This window comes from Mixophyes fleayi, chromosome 10 (genome assembly GCF_038048845.1).
Source record: "Mixophyes fleayi isolate aMixFle1 chromosome 10, aMixFle1.hap1, whole genome shotgun sequence".
NCBI classification, from domain to species: domain Eukaryota; kingdom Metazoa; phylum Chordata; class Amphibia; order Anura; family Limnodynastidae; genus Mixophyes; species Mixophyes fleayi.
The window spans coordinates 47593663-47601677 of NC_134411.1; positions in this window are offsets into that span (position 1 = coordinate 47593663).

An 8015-nucleotide genomic window follows, 5' to 3' on the forward strand; every position below is an offset into this window, starting at 1 on the left:
TCACTCTGTCACTTCCCCCTCCGCAGCTGCCACTTTACCCAGAGGGGAGAGAAACAAGGTTGGCAAGTATGGCCTGGAGTGGGTTGTGAGAAGTTATAGCACTGTTGTTAGTGCGAGAATAGAAGGAGGATGTGTGCTGTGAGACCTGGGAACCGCAGGAGGTGAGGAGCGCATGTCCTGCCATGGAGGGCAGCAGTTAAAAGGAAAAGCATGGTCACCTCTCCCTCTTTCAAAAAGGCCATGAGGAGTCTACCACAACCAGGCCATGCTTTGTCAAGTTGGATGATGGGAAGTGAAGTATTTTGTTGTGATTTGTGGTCATTTTCTCTCCATGAATGATAAATGATGGTGTATGGTTGTGAGCAGAGGGACAGATAGTATCCCTAATTTCCCCATCTTAAACCATCCACACCCCATTATTTGGGCCACATAATGCCCCCAGGTGTTTCATTCATTGTTGCAAGTCGATTAAGCTCTCTAATGTAAAAGGACAGGATCCACCAGTACTATATTCTCTCTGTCACTTATGCCTCTAGCAATTTCCCAAATATTTGCTAACGTCTAATTACACGAAACAGCTGATAACTCAAAGCAACAGCTTGCAGAACATAAACTAATCCATAAATTGTTAATCGAGCAAAGTCCTGTCAACTTAATTTTACATTTATATTTGTGAAGATACAGTAGGACCTACTCTGTTATAAAGGAACTGTAGGTTCATTTCATTTCAAAGTCTACCGTGCCTGTGTGAAGGGTGCCCCTGGTGACCATCGCTGCAATACCTGCAGTCCTTGTTGCCCAGGATAGCTGATGTGTATAAGCAACCAATACTAGAGGACCTCACCAAATAAACATGTGTTGAACACTGTCATGATGTGGAGTGGACACTAGTGTGAGCATGGTGTAATAACAAGAATATTGGGTGCCAGGCCATCTCAGTTCAAACACGACACAAACTTTATTACACAGGCTCTTCCTTTAGCACAGAAAAGTACAATAGTTGAAATACGTACTCATTTTAAAACATCTTCTCTTCCTGTACATTGTTAAGCAGATGGAATTGCTTTCTACTTTCAACATACTCCTCCACAGTACTAGGAATGTTATAGCCCTTACAAACCAGCCGCTGCTGCTAGAAGCAGTAAATCCACATTCACAGACCACAGGCACATCACACAAGCTTTGCATATTATGCAGCTCCAGAGAAAAATAAGCCCGCACTCAGTATATCCCACATTATATATGGTACCAGCTGCTTGGCAACAAGCCCGCGCTTGGTATATCCCATATTGTATGTGGTACCAGCTGCGTGGCAATATAAATGCCCATATATGTATACAAAACAGAAATAAAGTTGTCAGCGCTTATCCTTTAAACTGCATATCTGTGTGTGTCTAGCAAAATGAAAACATGAGGTATTAGTTCATATTTTGATCCAAAGACTTAAGCCTGCATCCCACGTCAAGGGTACCTCATTATATGCAGGTCCTACACTGACCTATATGCTTTAAACACTATTAAAATGCAGTTAAAATCAAATGCACTCACCTCCCAGGTATAGGGGTTTACATCTAGCAAAGGCTGGCTTGTGAGCCACACCCAAATGTGCCTTAAATAGGCTTGATGGACAGCTGCTTTGACAAAAAGGCAATATTTTGAAACAAAACCAGAGAAAAATAAGCCCGCGCTCGGTATATCCCACATTATATATGGTACCAGCTGCTTGGCAACGAGCCCGCGCTCGGTATATCCCATATTGTATGTGGTACCAGCTGCGTGGCAATATAAATGCCCATATATGTATACAACCTCGCTGTATGGGGGTCTTTCCAAGGGGGCTACTACATGGCTTACCTGTAAGAATAGGCTCTCGAGACTTCTCTTGCACTCTGCCTTTTACCCTGTTGTGCCAACTCTGGGCCTGATAAATTAGGACATGCATTCTTGTGCTCAGTATTAAATGCACAGATGTAGGCTTTTCATGCACCCCAATTTATCAAAGCACGGATCTCAAGGTCCGTAACCTGTTGCATTTGGGAGCAGGGCTGCTGTACTACACAGAACCGTACAGGTATGTATGTGCCTGTCAGCGCCTGCAGAGCAGGCAGATCGAGCGGCATTACAGCTTCCTGACCCGCCAGCTCTAATACAGTGTAAAAAAGAAATTGAAAAAAAAATGTATGGGGTCCCCCTTTCAATTGCTATTAACCCTAGCACTGCCGGCCTACTGCTGGTTTCCGTGAAATTGGGGGAAAAAATTTATGGGATACCTCCGATTTCACGAAAACCAGCACTAGGCAAACCAGCCATTGTTGGTGGCACTATAAGAAGGGGATACGCAGCAGGGATTCCCCCTGCCATAATGTCAAACCAACTCCAGGGTGGTCAGTAGGGAGCGGAGTCCACAAACAAATTGTGCGTGTCCCCACTCTAGGAATACCCAGCCTGTTGCTAAAAGTGCTAGGGCTCTTCCTACACCCCTGGGGTGGTGTGTATAGGGTAATAAAGTGATAAAAAAAAGGAAAAGTATAAAACACTATTTTACTTTGTAGAACTACAAGCACAAGCATAACCATGGTAGCCAGGGCATGCTGGCACTTGGAGAACAACAAGTGTCAGAATGCCCTGATACCCTGGTTTTCATGAAATCGGGGGGGACCCCAAGGATTTTTTTCCCCTGATTTTGGGGCAACCAGCAGTAGGTTGGCAGCACTAGGGTTAATAGCATCAGGAGGGGAGACCCCATGCATTTTATTTTTTTTAAATTCTTTTTTGTTTTTTACATTGTACAGAGCCGCCTGACCCTTTGGGCTAGATTTACTAAGCTGCGGGTTTGAAAAAGTGGAGATGTTGCCTATAGCAACCAATCAGATTCTAGCTTTCATTTATTTAGTGCTTCCTACAAAATGATAGCTAGAATCTGATTGGTTGCTATAGGCAACATCCCCACTTTTTCAAACCCGCAGCTTAGTAATCTAGCCCTTTGTCTCAACTTACACTTGCCCCAGAGCTGGTGCAAGAGATTCAGCAAAAATACAAGGATGCTTCCACAGCTGCAGAGCTTGCTACGCCCGTGGCTGTGTGTGCTTGAGTTTGGTATGCCCCTACTCTACAATGACTTGCCCAAGCCTAAATCATAGGCTGTAGTAATTGCCCTTTCCTTGTGCTGTGACATGTCACGGACGTATCTGCCTATTCTGAGCATTTTTGATATGCTCAAAATCAGCAGATATGTGCCTTGATGAATCAGGCCAACTGTGTCTGCTCTGGTGATGTTACTTCTGTGGTAACCATGTGTCACGCCTTTCACTAGGAATATCACTGACTGGTATTAGCACAACTAAACTGAGAGGCGCGGAGTCTAACGCACCACCGGTGTTTGCCAGGGACCCCCGCAAGGAGGTTTGGGCTTTGCTGCGTGTGATGCGCAGGTCGTGGTTCTCCCAGATAGTTACCAGTGCAGTGAATGGAGATTAGTCAAACAGGCCGAGTCGAAACCAGAGGAGCACAGTACAACGGAGAGAAGGCAAATCGTAGTCAGGAACAGTCCAAGGGTCAAAACCAGTACGGGCAGCGAAGAACAAGGGATGATCCGGAAAAGAAGTCAAACAATAGCCAAGGAGTCAATACACAGGAGTAACACAGGAACAACCATGCTGGAGCTGGAAGAACCAATACTCTGGCACTAGACATGTGTCACGCTTCTGGTATCACAAACGAACCCAATAGCCAGGTATTTCTGAATTCAAAAGGATTTATTTTGGTATACAAATAAATCTCCAGTGTCCAACAAATAAAGTCCAAAGTAACAAGAGGTTAAAGGTCTGGTGGAAGTATCAAGTACTTGAAGTCCAAATCACAAGGAGGCAAGGTTCTGTGGAAGCATCTGGTTCAGAGACAAACACAATACTCGTGCAAAGGCTTCATAACAGGAAGTGCCTTTTCTAGGCCCAAACAGGAAATGGGATCCAAGATGGAATCTTCATGAGACAGTCCCGGCCATCTTGGATAAGGGCTATTGTAAGGGCAAGTTCATAACAGAGATCCAAGATGGAAACTTCATGATGCAATCACGGCCATCTTGAATGAGGGCAAAACTAAGGGCAAGTACATAACAACATGTGTCAGAGGCTGCCTTATATACCCTAATGTGCCTCCTGATTGGGTTAGGGAGATTTAGGTGGTTTAGACATGCTGGCTGCAGACAGGTGAGCAGAGATAGAGTTCTGGTGCTAGACAACAGGACGTGGATTACGGAGAGAAGGTGTCCTTCTACGGCGCCTGTGGAGAGCGCGGAGACGGCACCTGACACAGAGATTCCATTTTCTGTCTAAAAGAAGGCATATTTGTAGGCCAGAAATAATGAAATTGCTTACAGATTAAATATTTAACGCTAAATTGATGGAAATTGAGTCTGCTGCTTGGTCCTTCTTCAATGAACCTGTGCGTGGATTCTTAGGAAACAGAAAAGCTTTTATCAGCTGTTCACTGCACAAAAATGATTACTGGTTACCTGATAACGGTGTACTGATACAGACAAGCATGATAGTTACTGTAATTCCTAGTGAATAAATGATAATCTCTATGCAAAAGTTGTTTTTTTTCACAGGTCTCCAGCTACAAAGACCCTTTAGGCAATCCAGATTGCATTAATCCAACTTCCAAAGAATAGAAGTTTGCAATATGTTTTGGTCTACAGCCACAACAAACATAAGTATAAACTATTGAAGGATTTAAAGAACGTAGACTCTGCTGAGTAATGATTACCTTGCTTTGGAAAGAGATATTAGAGTTTATGGGCTTTTCACATAGCAAATGCTTGAACTAGGTGTTTTTTCTGTATGTCGTAGAAGGTCATTGGTAGGTTTTTAAAGGGAAAAGGAGAAATGGACTAACATAGTTGAATATGAAATAATGTTTGGGTTTATTTTTGGGTTTTTTAACCAAATTTTATATCAGATGATTTGAAAGAAAGTAATGCAATGTAATGTCAATTTATGGTAGATAACAAAGGTTTTTATTTTTTATCCTCATAATAGTTTTGAGTCAATCAATGTTGTAAAGACATACACTGCCCTTATTTACTGTGCTATAATCATCATATACTGTAAATACCTCATTGTATTAGGGTATGGTAATGCATTGATGGGAATTTAATGTTTGTACATAAATGAAAAAGCCTTAAGACTTTATGAGCTATTATCTGTGCTCCTGCAATAGCACTTCTGGATGATAGCAAGCCATTTATACTCTCCTCTGAGCAGAGCCAAATGTTTAACCAATTTTAAGCTGAAGTAACTTCAGCGCCAGCACTGACTTTGCCAGATTATGACAAGTCTTTCACATTATTTTGTTTTAAAGTAAGTGCACATGTACAAGGAGTACTGACACAGATACATGGTCGGAAACTAAGGTCACTTGCATACTACTCTGCACAATTAGACCCAGTCATACGATCAATGGCTGCAGCGGCCATGGTGTTTAGAAAAAGTACAGATATTGTGCTAGGGCACCCAGTAACCCTAATGGTGCCACATGCGGTAACATAAATTTTAAATCAAGCACAAACAAAACACTTCTCAGCAGCCAGACTAAGTAGCACTTCTAACTTCCTGTAATGTTACACTCAAGTGGTGCACAATGTTGAATCCTGCTGCCTTATTGCAGCAAGTTTCAAAAGATGGGAGAAGTACCTGTATATATTGAGGTTCCCCTAGGGATTTGGAGGAATCCCATCCCGGCTTGAACAAGAAGAAAAAAATGCAAACACATTTTTTTTCTGAATATGATTGTGTAGAACTAATGAGACAAGGATGTTTGGTTTTATCTGACATTAAAGATACACCGCTACCAAATGCAGACATCTTACGCTACCAAAAGGGATCAGAAAAAGAAGGGATTTGGAAGCACTCCTGTCCACATTGAAAGGGTAACTCAATAATTACCACTAAATAGTTACGGGCAAAAAGCCTTTATTAATAAATAGAAAAACATATCCATCTAGATGATGGTATACAACCTCATTGGTAAAAAAGTGAAATATTAAAAAAAGATAGAATATGGTGAAAAGAAAATAGAGCAATGTGTATTAAAATTAGGGATAGTGGAGCCAGGTAATATGAAAATATATTTCTCTAGGTGTCCATATCTGATAATAGGACAGAGTAGATCGTATATAATAACCTGGTATAGGCGCCCCAAATGACTGTGGCAAACGCCTAAGATTGCCTAGCTAAGGTATGTGTGAAGCGCTCTTGCCAGGGATATCCTAAAGTGTCAGCCCCATACTAAATGATAATTAATGGGGATTGGCAAAAAACCCAGGTGAAAGAATATCACAGATCGGTATATGCCATAGGGTTGGTATTAGAAGTCCCTGAATAATAACAGCACTTTAGGATATCCCTGGCAAGAGCGCTTCACACATACCTTAGCTAGGCAATCTTAGGCGTTTGCCACAGTCATTTGGGGCGCCTATACCAGGTTATTATATACGATCTACTCTGTCCTATTATCAGATATGGACACCTAGAGAAATATATTTTCATATTACCTGGCTCCACTATCCCTAATTTTAATACACATTGCTCTATTTTCTTTTCACCATATTCTATCTTTTTTTAATATTTCACTTTTTTACCAATGAGGTTGTATACCATCATCTAGATGGATATGTTTTTCTATTTATTAATAAAGGCTTTTTGCCCGTAACTATTTAGTGGTAATTATTGAGTTACCCTTTCAATGTGGACAGGAGTGCTTCCAAATCCCTTCTTTTTCTGATCCCTTTTGATGTTCTATTATGGTAGGGAGCACCCCCTCATTTATGTAGACTGTGATTTCTATATACTTTGAGGCATATCCTAGCTCTGTGCAGGACATTATACAATTCTTTGATCTTACGCTACCACATAGATGGTGTTTCTTATACAGGGTGTGCTGTAACCAAACACACAGAAAAAGTGATTCAACAGACTCTACCTAGTCACATGTCAGCACAAGAAGCTGAATTAAAGGTCCTGACACATGCATGCATATATGCAAAAGGACAGAGAGTAAACATTTACATTGATTCAAGTTATGCGTTTTTAAGTGCGCATGATTATGGCCCTATATAGAAAAGTGGGGACTTTATAGGTTCAGAAAGCAAACCAGTGAACATGCTGAACATATCAGGGCACTGTTCACCGCATTCCGGCTGCCCTCCAAACTCAGTGATGAAGATGAAAATACACACAGAGACACTACCCCCCGAAGCTAAGGGAAATAGACTGTTAGATCAGGCCATACGAGAAGCCGCCATAGCCCCAGTACCCCAAGTGGAGTCTATTTACATGGTGACCCTCTAACCCCATATTTGACCGTTCCACACTCCAACTTATGCAGAGACAAGCAACAGAGAATGAGAAAAAGATTTGGGCAAAACATGAAGCACTAGAAGTGCAAGGAGAGTGGTGTAAAGGTCATCATTTGTGTCTGCCAAAAGTAGTTTATCCCAATATAGCACACAGTAAAGTACATCTGGGGAAAGATGCTATGGTTGTACTCACTAACAGGTTATGGATAGCACCAGGGTTTGTCCAAGCAGCACAGGTGTTAATGGTAGGATGCTTAATCTGTGCATAGAATAACCCGGGTAAGTCTGTCCTATGGAAAACCACACCCCAGAGACAGTATCCCTATAAGAGGATACAGATAGACTTTATACAACTTTCCAAATGCTCGGGCTTTGAGAATGTGCTAGTCTGTGTCACTGGCTGGAGGCCTGGCTGTATAGGAAAGCAAATACTAAAGCAGTAGCCAAGAAACTTACGAGTGAGGTAATCTGCTGATATGGGGTACCAGAGGTCATTGAAAGTGACAGAGGGACACACTTTACAGGGCTAGGATTCCAGGAACTGTTAAAAGACATGGGAATCATATCTGCCCTTCACACCCTTCACAGACCCCAAAGTTCGGGATGTGTGGAGCGCCTTAATGGTACTCTGAAATTGAAAATGCAGAAAATAATGGCT